Source organism: Danaus plexippus, chromosome 8 (assembly GCF_018135715.1).
Source record: "Danaus plexippus chromosome 8, MEX_DaPlex, whole genome shotgun sequence".
Lineage (NCBI taxonomy): Eukaryota > Metazoa > Arthropoda > Insecta > Lepidoptera > Nymphalidae > Danaus > Danaus plexippus.
The window spans coordinates 400,736-417,359 of record NC_083542.1 but is presented as its reverse complement, the minus strand read 5'-3'; the positions used below and the strand labels follow the sequence as shown (position 1 = coordinate 417,359).

Sequence of the window (16,624 nt, the reverse complement as noted above, 5' to 3'; positions counted from 1 at the left end):
TATACGTCTCATACAAAGTAACGGAGATTATCTTAAAATATACTTTTTCTGCGAAGGAGCTTTTTGTTTGTGAAGGGGAAGGGACGGCTTTGTTGAATGACCAGTACAAGAATCAGCACACTAGCAAGTCCATATACATGAACTTATTCCAGATCTCACTTGTTCAGTTATATAACATCACAGATCTCATTAACATTGCAGTATTTCAGCATAAAAAATAATGCAGAACCAATCGTTTTCCCTCCACTTGTCGGTCGTCCGCAGGGCCGTATTTGAAGGTGAAGATCCCTGGGCAGCCCCCTTTTTGTATGCGCATGCTAGCGCCAACAGACAAGCAGTCGACAGGAAGGTAATTATAATGATGAGCTAATCATTTTCAACTAAAATCTATAATTATTAATATTATTTCTTCCTAATTAATATCCAGACACTATTTTAACTGTTAAAGATTAAAAAAGAATTTTTAAGAACAGTATTCAGTATTTCTTATCTAAATCATACCCCTTAATAAAAATAATAATATTTAATAGGGATTAGGGTTGTAACCGTAACAGCTACAACTCCGAAACTATTACATTTAAACGAGGTTTAAGGTTTATTTAAATTTAAAGTTTGCCATCCTTGGAATTATTTACCACCTTTTTGGAAGCACCAGCACTATTCTTGATTTATGATACGAAAAATTGACTTAGATAACGAGTCGACTTTAAAATATAACATCCAGTAAGTAATGTAAATAATTTGGGGTGATAAACACTTTATCCATATTTAATATTAAAGCGTTTATAGGTTACCTCTATTGTTATATGAGTGAAATAAAGTATCAATATTCTATTCACGGAGAATTTACAGACTATTTATGAAATATTCACTGAAAAGGAATTTATTTTATCGTTTTGCTTTTTACTCTTTTTATTTCTTAGCATTAATAACCTCGCTCATCGTTACTCGTTTCAGGATAACATATGTCCCCTGTTTGTAGTTACGAACTCCCAAACCACTGAGATAACACTGCTTGGAGTCAACCACCAAGTATTTAAGTATAGGATCAATGGATATGATTACTTACGACATCAACTGAGACTTCGGCAACAAATGTTTCAACCAACTAATTTTCCATGAAAAACCGGTGGAAATATATCTTGTGGGAATCCGCCCTAATTTATCAAGAAAAACAAAATGATGTAGAGTATATTAACTATTTGTCATCAAAATGGAAAAATTATCAAATAAAATAAAAAGGGACATTTTAAAGTATGCCATAGTTTGTGTCTGAATTGTCTACCACGATAGTTTACAACCTACCTCAAGGGAAAATGACTTACAATCCACTTCAACATTTCTAAGAATCAGCATTTAAGTGACTTCCCACTTCATTACTGACACGACACAATATACTATAAGAGTACTTAAATTTTGTATCTTATATAACAATACTATCTTAGATTACAGTAAATAAGAAAAATCTTGTCTCTATAAAAAATATTGTTATTTTTAAATTGTAAGAAAGACATATGAAATTAGATTTAGGTTAACAATTTTTAAAATCTAGTGTAGTGGTAGCGTGGCCGAGCGGTCTAAGGCGCTGGTTTAAGGCACCAGTCTCTTCGGAGGCGTGGGTTCGAATCCCACCGCTGCCAGTTATTTTTACCAATAACACTTCCAATACAATAACTTGTTATTGTTGTATTAATTAATTATGGTATAAATGCTTCCTAAGTTTTAGATATCTGATAAAATTTTTAATATGTTATCAATAACTAATGTTAGTTCCAAACTAGAGAAAGTTTTTCTATATCACACGAATTCTAATGTAGAGGCAACGCAGGCAAACGTCACACCTAAACAAATGTCTGTAGGTCCAGACAAACCATGTCGTAATACAAAGTTATATAAAGAAATGCAAAATTAAATATTCATTAATGATAAATAGAATCCCTTTGAAAAACATAATTTTTTGTGTCGTATTTTTCTCGGATATTTTATATTATGCATTTAATAGTTTTTACGTAAATTTTCAACAAAAAAAGGCAATCATGAATTTCTTTCTATTAATATTGAAATTTAAAACTCTGTCCCTTCTGAGGTCAGTCAGTAGACCGCATGAGGTTTTGTTGTCGTATGAGAATAGCTGTCAGCTCCATTGGAGCTAGCAGCGTTACTTAAACTGTATGGCTATCATAGATAGTCAGAGATCTCCGGCTCTCAGGGCTTTTAAGTTTGAGCGAATGACAAACTTGCCCATTACATGTCAATTATGCAGGTCATGTAAAGTGTGGCTTTATATCTAGAGTATTTTTTGCTACAACTGCTGATTAATAATAGAAAACTCTATTCCTACCTTTTTGAAAGTGGGAGAGTCTAGCTGTGGTAAATTACTAGAGCTCAAACATGGGTTGGCTCGACCGGAGAAGTACCATTCTCTCACAGAAGATCGGCGTGAAGTAGTCTTTAGTGGCTGCGTTTCGTCCGATGAGTGAGAGAGCCTGTTTCCCTTTTCCTATTCCCACCCTTTCCTGCCATTCCCATATTCGCACCCCTCCCTTTTCGTCAACAACCAAGGTTTGCAACGCATCCACGATATCTCTTATGGGCAACGGTAATTACTGCCCATCAAGTAGGCCATCTGCTCGTTTGCCAACTTTCTTGTAAAAAAAATACCTCTATGTGAAGAGCAAAAGGTGACTAAACTATTCAGGTTTTGTGTGTTTTCAAAGTCATTAAAAGCAAGCTATCGGTTAGCTCAAAGATCAAGATAGGTTTTAGTTCACACGCCGACACTCATCTGTCAGTAAAAAATTAAAGTATGAACCTCTAACTAGACTATAGATATGGAGAGCAAAAACGCTGACGTGATAGTTTAGTCTGGGTAGTGTGTGTATTTGGGAACTGGTCCAAGGCGGTTATTAATGATGTTATAATCTCCATTTGATTCCTCGCGCCAGGCAGACGTAAATTACTTGCAGATTTCATACATTAACATATTATATAATCAGGTGTTTTGTCTTCAAAGATATTTGATATGTGGATTTAGTCGACAGAGCCAGACAAATGACTTAATAATATTGTAACAAACGTTATTCGTTTAGACGTTCTTAATGACTTAGAACAAAGCTCCGGATATCGGTTCGGAAGAATAATTTAATATTTCTTTCTTAGAAAACTCTATTTAGAAAAGACCTTATGATACATACATATATTATAACGTATAATCTTCCAAAACTATTATTATATTACTTTATAACTACATATTGTTAGTAAACATTTTAATAAAGTAATATTTATGTGTATAAATATTTGTGTACATATTTATTTTCCAAGTCACCTCAACTCACTTTCATCGTATTCAAGTTTATTTCATTTAATCTAAAGTCAACCTAGAACAAATCACTCATAAGCGATAAATCTAAAAGGAGTTTGTACCTTTATAACCCTCATGTTTATAAATTAATGAGATTATATTAATTTTTAAAGTACTTCATACAATAAATAAAATATTCTTCGTCATTTAACTCTGAAACAGCTAAACCAAAAACTGTTCCTAAACTAACTTCATGTCAGCTAGAGAAATGTTAACTGATTCGCACAGAAATTGGTAATTTAAAAAGCAATGCATAATAATATTATAGATTTGAAAATGTAAGTTGTTTACATTCATGTAGATGAGCGTATAGTGTTACAGAGTTAATATAAGTTATAACAAGTTCCGCGCACTCCGTATTGCAAGTTGAATATCACTAAATATTCTGATGCACTCGTGCTCGTGCAACGTCAAATATCAAATAATATGTATGTATGATATTTCAAAATCCTTATAATTATTAATGGAGTTAAAATATTTTTAACACTAATATAGTCTTGTATATTTACATTACAAATTAAGTAAATTATACACAAAAGTATTTTATTTACGATAAAAGTTATTCTTAAAAATATTGATTTAAAATATTCGTACACCAATATAAGATACACGTCTAACTTTGAATTCGTTCAACGGCACGTGAACTGCTCTAATGATCAAGAAGCTATATTTAGCAATATCTTTTTATATTTTTATTTTAGATAATTATTATGTAGGGTGTGTTTCGCAGCAGCCAGAATACGAATCTTCCTAATATGTATGTATTTTATAATAAGAATTACATATTAAAACTTATAACCTATACCTAATACTACATGACTGCCCCGATGTTAGGATAGCAATCCCATTCCATTGCTTGTGTGGTATCAGGAATCTTCTGGCTCACACGGCTTGGTGTTCGTTCATTTATTTATTATTCATAAATATTAATTAATTATTCAACATCATAACAACATGTCAATATTTAAGAGTAACTCACGACTATAGATCCTATTAAAACATAGCCGAAACATAAGGAATGTAATTCCAAAGTTGGGTAATAAATGAACATCTTTAGCAGAGTAACAAATGCCTCTTAAAAACTCCTTTAAATTAAAAAAATATAAATATTGTTTTAACGTTTGACAAAATTAAAGTAGCCTTTTGATTAAGAAATTAGATATCGAAAATATTTTGTACTCCATGACATAATGAACTCACCTATTGCTTCTTCATTAAGACATTTTCATATTATACATATCCTTTGAACACTCAGCTACTTTTAATCTTTGTAAATAGTATGTCGCGACCCTCAATCATCCTACTTTCGAACATAATCTGTTAATCTAATAATTAACTCCGGCAACAATGACGTACATTTTCTAATGACGTCACGTTCTTTTGTTATATCAGCGATTACTTACTTAAAGATATCCGAGCAAAAAAATTTAAATCAATGATGTGCCATAAAATAGATATAATGTAAAAAGTATGCATAAGGTGTATTTTGTCTGAATACACCCTGGTCTACAGTATTGCTGTCGTCAGGGGTAGCTAAAAATCGTTTCATGAATTGCTGGCAAATGGAATTAGAGAACAGAGAACACTTTAATAGTCTCGAGCTGTGAAATAATACAAGATATTAAAAACATATCAATGTTAAAAATAATGGGTTTTAATAAAAAAAAATATATCGTTATTTGCTTGCGGTTTTCTTTATGTCGAAAATTTTAATAGGCCCCTGTTTGTGGATGAACAAACAGCACTGTTACAAATATATATACAAAAATTGCTTTTTTTATTTGCGGATTCAATCACAAATATATTCTCGTTATCCTTAAGTTGTAATAGAAGTTTATATACATTTTTATATACTTTTTTTGGTTTAAAGAATAAAACAAATAACATTATAAAAATAAATTAAAAAAATCTTCTCAGTCGGGGCCTGATCTTATCGCTAATATGATGTGAAATCAAACTGTCCTATGAAAATGTTTCGATGAAAAGAAAAACATGTTAAAGTTATAAGAAATTATTAGCAATATATTTTAACGTCTTCATGTAAAGGATGAATAGACTGTTAATCAGATTGTGCGTTCACCAGCTCTTTTTTAAAAAGGGAAAATCATCAACACCCCTCCCTCTTGTCCTGGGTGTGGCAAAAAGGAGTGTCGAACTCCTACCGACTAAACGCCGTACGCTTGGGTCTGGTTCTAATAAGCTACCCTTACTCGCCGTCCGCAGACCCACGCTGACGGTGGCTAGAGATCGTCTCGCTATCCCCAACGCCCGGAGTGTCCCCCACGGAAGCTGGGACGAGAGGAGGATCGTTCTTTTTCACGCTCTGCCTCCTCCTTTAGCTAGAATGACTGCTTCGCAGAAGGAGGAACCGGCTTCCTAGTGCCTCTCGCTCCGCATCATGGTCTGAACTAAGGCCGGGTGCGATAATTCGCCCCCGCCGATAGCTACCCTGAGGACACGACGCTGCTTATGCCAAGCTGGGCTCTCCGCCACCGTATGCTCTACCATGTTCTTTGGTTGGTCGTCGCAATGTCGAAACACAGGCGATTCCTCCCTCTGAATCCGAAACAGGTACCTCTCGAAACTTCGGTGTCCGGTAAGCACCTGTGTCAGGCGGAGGGTGAGGACCCCGTGGCGTCTCTCCAGCCACTCCTCAAAGAAGAGTCTTACCGCTGTGCTAGTAGCGAGCCTCAGTGCGTTCACCACCTACTGCTTCATTTCTATCTTCCCACATTTAGAATGACAATCAAACACTACCCAGGCGAAACAAAAAAACACAATTTCTAATGTAATATCTTCTGGTTTTTTCCGTCCCATTTATGTTAATAATTTATCACTCAAAAACTGTGAAAGAACATTTTTTTTAATGGACCAAGTTATTTCAGTTCAATAAATTTCAAAAACTAGTACAGTGGTAGCGTGGCCGAGCGGTCTAAGGCGCTGGTTTAAGGCACCAGTCTCTTCGGAGGCGTGGGTTCGAATCCCACCGCTGCCAGATATTTTTGGCGAAAACAATTTTGAGGAATAAAACATATTTATATTCTACTACAAGTAAGTTATAATGACTGTGTGTGTTAAGAATCAATATTTAAAATTTAGCTCTAATATTGAAATGCAGCTCTCAACAGATTTATTTTGTTGTTCAAAACTTTCCTAAAACTCAATATGTTTCAGTTGTTTGTCTTCAAACTGTCATAATATTTCGTAACAAACTCTGCTAACATTAACTTTAAAAACGATATAAGGATCAATTCCAAGATTTTCCTGTAACCATGGACAACCTTTAGCAACATTCTGGGACTCTTCCCTTTATAACCAGCTTGAAAATATAATAAATACTTACAGTTTGTTTTATAAATAAGGATATAACTCGTTCCATAATTTTACTTACAATTTAACATGTGATACCATTAATTAATATTAGTTTCAAACTGGACAAAGTTTTTCTCACACGAGTCTTCCTGTAGGAACATCACAGACAATCCACACAGCTGCCTACATATTTATAAAGTAAAACCACGTTCTCATACAAATTTTATAATTTCATATAAATAAAGATTCAATTATATTCGAGACGTTTTTCTATGTCTTAGGAGCCTCGAGTTTACATTATGAAGTGAGAAGCCTTTTAAAAGATGATTGTTAGAAAATATGAAGTGGCTTGTCAGTTGATTTCCCTCGAGGTACGTTTTTTGATTATTTAAAGTACATATAATGGAAAAACTCTAAATATAAGTTATATAACAGAATTTGTCAGGTAAATAAGATATTTGTAAATTCATAATGCCTTTTTATGAAAAATCTCGTTAGGGGTATAAATTCCTGATGCACGTTTATTTGTGGAAGCTTGATGTCATGTCAAGGGTGGCTAAAAACTTACGTTCACCCAACTTGTTAATACAAGAATTTGGTGAAAGGATAGTTTATTATCACGATCTCTTAATCTTAATTACTAAGACAGTCTAAGCAGGGGCGATTTTAACCGAATCTTTTTTGTCTAAAAGTATCGAGACACCGTAGTTGAACTCCTATTTTCGTAAAATATTTTTCAAGGTGAGAATAATCTCACAGCCCTTATAATCAGTAACAGGATAATGTTTGATGTCGAAGTTATAAGTATTGTTGAGCACGATATTGAATCACCGGATAACACATTTTTTTCTTTCAGAAGCAAATTTTGTAATAATACGTCTTACATATATATAGGAAGGTTTATAAAAGAATCATATCCCTGTTGGTATTTTGTCTTTTTTTCTAACTTGGGACTGCTCTTATCATATATATTTAGGCACTGTCAAGCGTTCTTAAATTTCAATTATTATTTTAACTTTCTAAATGCTGTAACTTCAAACACACAGTCAGGTATACATAATTCAGTTAACCTAGCGAGTGGTGACGTGATTGTGAATAGAAAATACATTACTTTTTATCCTCGCATTGGAATTTATCCATCTTTATCATATAAATATAAATTAGCTAGAAATGAAGAACGGCACCATCGTTTTTATAATTTAGTATCGGAAGTCTCTATATATAATTGGTTCATGACAGTAGTTAATGATGCTTTAAGTTCCGTCTAACATTTCATCACAAACAGACAGGGAATTACTTGAAGATTTACATGAATGTATATGATGTTTACTTAATGAACACGATAACGCAAATGATTTTATAAGACTGTGAGAATCTTTATTAGTCAGGGAGCCAAATGCGCCACAAAGTTTTGGCTCTGAGTGAATAATTCTTTTTACTCTTTACATATTATGAGTGTGTATTGGAACAGCCGTTTGCTGCGAGAGATTTATTGAATAGAAACTTAGAAAGTTATAATTCGGTTCCACAATAAGTATATAAGTTCTTCTTAAGGAAAATCGAATATTAACTGAGTAGGTAATGTATATTTTTGTCTTTTGACATTTTAACTTCCGTAATCAATTAATTAATTTCATACATATCATAATTTATTGATGTATTTCTAACAATTCAAAATAGTGTTGTTTCTAATATAAAAGACAGAGTTTATTTTAGTATTTGCCTTAACTCTACGAACCGAACATTTTTAATCGACGATTGTAGATATGTGACGTCCCCCACTATTATATTTTATTATATCCAATGCCTATTTTAAAAATGTGTATGGTTAAAAAAAAAAATTTCTGTCCTGCATACATTAAGATATGATACGATGCATTTTCAGGTACCTATTTATGTGAGCATATTCCACAAATTGATCATATTAAAAAATACTTTATTTCAAAAATGTAACAATCTGTATATATTGGCGTACATAACTGTATACATTTAAAAAAATTTACTGACTATTTACAATAAAACCTAAAAATTTCTGTATCTTTTTTCAATTGTTAAAACATACATGTCTACAATTTGATCTGTTTTAATCTGTATTTTATAATTATCATTAAATGAGTTCTGTGGTCATTTGTCTGAAGGGGAGAACTTAAATGTTGTTAACAAGATACTCTGTGTGTCATTACAAGGTGTGTACTCGTACGGAACAAGTATCGTGGAAATGAATGTCGAATACTATCAATTCTCTGCGAGTATCGTGCTCACCATTATCTTCTTTACAATCCACAAGTAAACCCAAAATGGCCTCAACACATTAATATCATATGATATGTCTTCTAGTTTATAATATTTTCTGATGATGCCGTGACACTCACGTGTATATTTTTAAAATTTTATCTTCATATTAAAGTGTAACTCAACATCACTTCAATAGTTAAAATGTTAATTACATGAATTCTTTACTTCAGTAGTTCCCAATTGTTTTCTAAGCAATAAAATTATATTGAAAAAATTTGCCCAAAATTACGAACTTTCTTTCTTGTATGTGATAAATAGTTAATTATTTCACAGTGAAACTTTGACGCAACATCAGTCCATTTTATATAAACTTTTGTCACTGGCAGTTGCTTCAGTATTCTTAATATTTAAACAACGTTAATTGTATTAAATTAAACACAACTTTTTAGCACTTGATGTATTTTACAAATTCAATCTTATCACTTATGAACAATAACCCCTTTGTTTTTAATATTAATCCGTTTTAAGAGCGTTGTGCAAGTATACTTCTGACTATATCAGGTAAGTAATGTCATAAAGCCCTAATTGCCGAGATCGCCCCTTTTCTCCGAGGGAGTAAGTCCGGTCTTTGCCAGGACCGGCCAATCGCTGGTGTGCCCTGTCGCTGACAGATCCGGGGTGCACCAACATAGCAGCCGATGACTTTCGCAGTGGTTTTAGTGAGTAGGGGCCTGCCCAGGCCAAGACTCACACATCCGCTCCGGCCGCACCAAGGCCGGTTAGACGGCTTGCAAAAAGAGTTTCCCTGCTTCATCAAAAAAAAAAAAGGTAAGTAATATCATATTACTTTTAAAGAAAATATTAAATACAGAATACCGTTTTATTCCCATCAATTTCATACCTGTAAGCCTTTAAATTATAATTTTAACAGGTCATAATAGGATGTAGACTTTTTGTACTATTCATAATAATCCTAATTTTGTTGTAATTACATTATTTTAATTTCCTTAAAAATTAATATTGAAAATGAAAAAATGTAGTTGTAAATGTGAGTTACGTTAGCTACGATCGGAGGGCAAATTCAGTATAGCCGATAAATATGTATTATTATTCGTTTTGATGGAATTCTATATAAGTTAAAGTATTACATTACGATGAGATAAAATTATGGTAAAGAATTTAATTCCTGGTGTACTTATGATACTTGAAAGATTTATACTATTGTTGCTATAAATAAAACCAATAAACAACAGTTTCTGTAACTTTCGTTCACATTTTAAGTTAATTTTTTTACTGTTCATGTAATGTTACTAATGAAAACTAGGCAACTGACTAACTGTTACTACATATTTTAACTTAGCTGACTTCACTCCGAGCTATAAATAGTAGCTACATTAAACAAACCTTTCAATTCAGGTCCCTTTTCAATATTCAGTAAACGAAGTGATTCAAGCTTTCATCTTATAATAGGTTAAAATTGCTTCAGTGAGGCAGGGAGTACGAACAATCACTGTGTTTCTATCATGATAGTTCTTTCAGGTATTTTTTAAATCAACTGAAACTTTGTCTTTAAATTTATTTTGTTATAATTTAAAACGTCTGACAGAAATTAATTTGATCACCAAACCTTCATCATCAATATTTTAAATGGTAATAATTTTACTTCGCAAAATGTAAGTAATTGTTACTCTAATAACTTATGTCTGTTATTATTATAAAAAATACTAATTTATGAAATAATAAGACTCATAGTGGTATATTTTATGAAACTTATACTTTACGCTGTATCTTTTTGCTTGCTTTTGATATTATTTTAGATTTGTCAGTTGTCCGGTCTATTGAGGACTTGTTTACCGTCGGACAGTTATAAAATTGATACTTAACTTGATCCAAGTAAGTATAACTAAACAAGGGAATACGTAAAAGGTACCTAATGCTCGGATAAAGCCATTTAAATATATTTTCACTAAAATACTAAGCGTAAACCACACAATACAGTGTTTTATTAAATATTGTCCATTGATACTATAGTGTTGATATGTTGATCTGATGTTGATACTACAGGAACTGAATTGTCAAAGATCAGCTTAGAAATTATAAACATGACACATGCAATAAGCCATTCGAATAGGCACAAAATATTATGATTATTCAGAAAAAAGAATCCAATGAAAAATTAAACTACTGTTTAATATCTCTTCCGGTTTTTTATTAAAATGTTCTATAACAAACACATTTTAATAACTGCACTGAAAAAACCTTAAATCTTAGATCTCATTATGTGAACCTTAAAGGCACTAAAAGTATGAACTAATATAAAAAAAAAACTATGTACTATTGATGAATTGATGAAAGTCGTGGTGGCCTGAAGGTTAAAAGCCCCGCCTCTCATACGTGAGGGCGCGGGTTCGACACCTAGCAAGTACCGATGTGATTTTTCCGAGTCATATGTACTTTCTAAGAGTATTTAGACACCACGGGCTGAAACAGGCTACAGCCAGCCTTGGGGTCTAAATAGGCCCCAGAAGTGCTGGTGCTGAAGGCAAGGGGAAACCACTGCAACTATCTTCCCATGAGAGTCATCATGTATACGGATCACTGATACGTGGTGACCACGACGAGTCTGCCAAGACACTTGCGAAGATGATAAATTGATGAACAGTTCTATGAGATTATGTTCAATGTACATATTTTATTTCGTTTCTTACTAAACCAACTATCCTGAAGTTTGCAGTTTCACAGCAAAATTATTAATAATAATATATAAGGAATCACTCGATGAAATGATGTAAGTATATTATATGTATCATGGCTTTGGTGTAATCAAATATAATTACAAGTTGATAACAAAAACACACACTACTATACGTACTGACGCATGCCGAGAAAACATTGCCCGGAAATAAATAGGAAAGAGTAAAACATAATTCGTAGTTGAATTTAAAACCTTATTTGACCTGGTCTTTGAATTTAAAGGAATGAATCTCTTCACGATTCAATATTAAATCTCAGATAGATAAAAGTCACCCGTTCAACTAACTTAAAAAAAAATTTTCTCTTCAATACTTTGATTTCTTTTTCAAAATATGCACATATGAAACAATGAAAGTGAACAAAGACATGGACAAACACAAGTGTTGTAGCTTATACTAGATGTTAGTCAGATATTCTAACATCACCCTGAACAAAAATACATTCTAAAACCGATAAGCAGTAACAGCTCGACATCAGTTACAAAGAATAAAGAGTAAATGAAACGTCATAATTCACAATTGTTGAGACAGTTAGCATGTAAAGAATTACTTAGAGTCATTCGCCATGATGGAATTGTTTAGTAGTTGCTGATCGTTGATTGGGATTTACTTACCACCGAGTAAAAAGTTTTAAAAGTATGCCTTTTATTATATGTACATTATATATTCTAAATATATATATTTATTTCTCCACATTTACACATTTATTTCTCCACATCAGTACTGAAAAAGTCCACCGGTATTCTTCAAAGTTGTCACTTATAGGTGCATTACCGTAATCACTTCTTTCAAGGATTGTTTAACAAATCTTATTTGGTAAAAAATGGCAAAAAACAATATGATCTACATAATAAATGTTCCAATGGTACGTAAATACATTCTATTAATTCCCACAAAACCGCCGAATAACGGAAAGTCGTTTATTACAAATGTATTATTCCAAATGAGCAAAAATTCGCTAAGTACTTTTCAAACATCTAAAATAACTCATTCTCAAATTGTACTCTATTAGAAATATCCTATACATTACACATGCTATGTCATTGAGCTATAATGAGGATTCCCTGACATCTTACAATATAAGCTGATCTTGCTTCCCTTCCTATGTTTTGATTCCGGACCTCGTCGTGTAATTTAATATCATATCAAACGCCTTTAATTCCTTAACCTTAATTATTCGACTTAGGCCAAAATCCGCACCATTAATACCAGTTTCAGTTAAGCTTTTAACAAACAAGCTCAACAGATTATCAAATTCACAATGTTGGCAACAATTTGATGTATAGTTAGTTATATCAAAAGATTAAGGAATATTCTAAGTTGTTGATGTTGACTCATATCTTTATAATGAATAAAGTTGAAGTATAATACTTTTATGTACTTTGCTTAAAGGCAAGGAAATAGATCCGGTATGCATATTTATAATCAAATATATATTTTTAATATAACGTATAGAGAAATTCTTTACATGACTATGTATTCTTTAAATTTTAAAGTGCTAACGTGGAAGCAATTTGACGATAAATTTTAATTGGGGAAAATGATTCTTTCACCTACCATTTACTTATTTTAATATACTTCTTTATAGTAAAAAAAAAGGTCAAAAAAAATTTTCAATATATACAAAGAGTCTTGGCCAAAAATATGCACCCTAACCCAAATCTGGTCGGTTGCCAATGACCTTGACGGTGAACTAATGAGAATCTTTTAAATATGAGAAAAAAAAGTACCTGACTGTAAATAGAACAATTTCTATTAGAAGGAATCAAAGAAGCCTTCAGGATCAGATGTGCAAGGTTGTAAGGCTAGAAACCGCCTATCACTTTTCACAGCAAAAGGTTTTCTTTTTGTATTAAGCTTTCTTTTTTTTACTAAGGTCGTTGGATGTAGCGCCTTCGTATAGCTCATTTAAAGTCCTATCTTGGGACCTTAATTTTTTTTTTACATTTATAAAAAATTTAAACCTTAAGTTCTGTTCGTAAATAATAAGAAGAAAAAAAAATAAAAAGTATTAAATTTCCACTGTTATAATAGCGATAGCAGAAAATGGTGGACAAGAAAAATAGATTTAAGATGAAAATAAAAACATCGTAAAACAGCTTCATCTATATCCTTATAAACGTTTTTTAAATGCAATCACCAGAGGCATACTACGTCTGTTTAACGATGTCAAGTACATGAACGTGTGTACAAAAATAGCGGCAGTTGGTATTCGCGCGGTTTATTCTCTCTCGTGAGAAGAAATTGCGAAGGAATATTTAAACAGGATACAAATATAAAATCAATACAATAATTATTACCCATAATAAGGAGAGCTTTTAATAGTAATATAATCATCATCTGCCTTGTTACCATCGCGTTGCAGGCATTCACTAATAATTAATCAATTAACCCTATGGTCCATTAAGCGGACTTCATTGATGTAGTTAGTGAAAACGGAAGCAGTTTCCATTCTAACTAAATAACATCCTTTGGAAGAAAAAACACTGATTTAATGCTTTTTATTGTAAGGAACATTTTTAGACATACACGTGTCAACCAGTCGCCCATCTAACGTATCAGGGTCAATCAGTACATCAGTAAAATGTCTTTATATACTTCATCATTTTAATTTGAAATATTGTAACTCAATGTTAAAATATATCAAACATAGTAACATTGTTTTTTTAATTGGCTGAATAAAAAATATTTTTCAATATCATTCACTTTTAGATTTACTTTTATTTATTTTAATATATTTGTAGCAAAAATTTCAATGAATTAATTTTTCTTATGTATGGAAATGTGCCATCACATTGCACTCTCTATCGCATGAGCTACGTGTAGAATTTTGAAGAATCGTTCGGCTTCACATCTGCAACCAACTTCCACCACCATCCATTCGACTATACTTTCATCTCCATCATTAAGTTAGTAGACAGTCTACTACAATGAGTTCCGCGTTTAACCTTCAGTACGCACCACAAAACTATGGAATAATCAGTTACCAGCGATAGATCTGAATTAAAACAACTTTAGCTTTAACAGAAAAAGCATATTTCCTCCCTTAATGATTGGCGAGATAACAACTTCCGAGTTTTCATTCTGAGGCGTCATTTACGTCAACCGGTGGACCCGTCTGCTCGATCGTACTTTATACAGTACAGTATCAGGATCGGAACTATAGTTAGGTCATCGGTTACTTGATACGAGGTCTGTTAGTTTACGTTTTAAGTTGATTTTATATTAAGACTATTCCTAAACATAACTCGACACGATGGAATTGTTTTGTAGTTGCTGATCCCTAATCTTAGGATTAACTTCCTACCGAGTAATACGGGTGTATGGTTTAAAAGTATGCCTTTTTATATGTTTATTATTATTTATTACAGATATAGAGATTTTTCTCGGCACGTTAGCAATACATATACACTTTAAGGGTCCTAAAATATTGACTAGAACACTCCGGGGGCTGTTCAGTCGTCTGTAAAATATGAACCTCGAGAGTGTGAGGCTATTAATAAAAAGTCAGAGAGTATTTAAATATTTTATGATTTTTCTCTGTGGATACTGTTAATGATCATAAAAACTCAGAGTGTTTATTTTCTTTTGTACATTATGGATGATATTTATTTATCTATTTAATTTTATTAATTGGCAATGCAAACTCGTCATTACAATTTTATATTCTAGTAGATACATTAAAGTAACCTTTTTAAAATGATCACTTAAATTTTGGTTTTTGAATATTTTTCTTTTTTATAATGCGTTCCTTTAATTAATCTGAATTTTATTTTGATAATAAATCTATACATATAATAAGACAGTAAAAATCGAATGTCTGTACATTAAATACTTTTCCAAAAAACTGACAGGAGGCAGTTAAAGAAGAGTCATAGAAACCATAAAAACAATTTTTGAAATTTTTATCTGTTTGCCTGTCTGGTAAGTTATAACTTCAAAACTACTCAACGGATTTGAACGAGGTTTTCACAGTTGGATTATGTACATATAATTAGGAACATTGTCAACACTTTGTTTCGTCAAAATCGGTTAAGGGAATAGAAGTTATGGTCAATTGAAATTTTACTTCAAGCACTGTTTCAAAACTTTTAAACACTCCAACTTAATATTGATTAGTTATATATTATATACTAGTTAATTAGTTATATTAGTTACTAAAAAATATGTTCTAACATATGTTAATCTTAATTTTAAAACTTATGAGAGGCAACAAAAATAACAAATAACGCAGTGCGCGCAGGCGCGGTTGAAGTGTTGAACACTGTGCTCGATAGATGGCGTTGATAAAATACGTCATCAACCTAGATCGCGGTGTTAAGATTCTCCGTTGTGTAATGACTACCATGCGATTCGAAAGTTCATTGTTGTTTGTTAGTTGTGGTTGTTTATCATTTGGTTTTCTTTTGTTAGTTGGTTGTGGTTGTCTATTATTTGTTATCTTCCCTTTTCTGTATGTTATTATTTTAAGTTTATAGTATATATATATATGGTTATGCAAAAAGCGACCAACACGCGGGTGGAGCCGCGGGAAACAGCTAGTACTTCAATAAAACAATTTTATTCGGCTATAACTCGGGTTTTTTATTTGCATTTTTACTTTTTACCCGACAATTCGGTTCCTTTCTGGTACCGTAATCAAAAATTCGGGTCATGTCCTAAACATATAGTTTTATTCAAATCAAAAGACCATCTTTTTAAAATCTAAAAAAATACTTCCATTGAATAAACTTACATGTCTGTGTAATGTTTATTCGCAATATCCTCTCCAATAACATATACATTATCACATTTTATGCAAAAATAATTGTGGCCAATAAACCTTCACAGAATCGACAAAAAAAAATTAATCAATTTTTTTTTATAATTGTTAAAATAAATTTCAGTTATTGAGTGACAATGAGTAAAGAAGGCTTTAATATTTTATCTTTAACCATATAAATATGAGTATCAGCAAAGTTAA

The 16,624-nt window shown here is 32.1% G+C and overlaps 2 non-coding genes across 2 annotated transcripts; both read left to right on the top strand.

The window, feature by feature from the left end:
- Positions 1–1,558: 1,558 nt before the first annotated feature.
- On the top strand, positions 1,559–1,640 carry Trnal-aag (transfer RNA leucine (anticodon AAG)). Its single transcript has one exon. It is a non-coding gene; the product is annotated as a tRNA-Leu (tRNA).
- A 4,634-nt stretch (positions 1,641–6,274) lies between these two features.
- Trnal-aag (transfer RNA leucine (anticodon AAG)) lies at positions 6,275–6,356 on the top strand. The gene has a single exon. It is a non-coding gene; the product is annotated as a tRNA-Leu (tRNA).
- Positions 6,357–16,624: the final 10,268 nt, after the last annotated feature.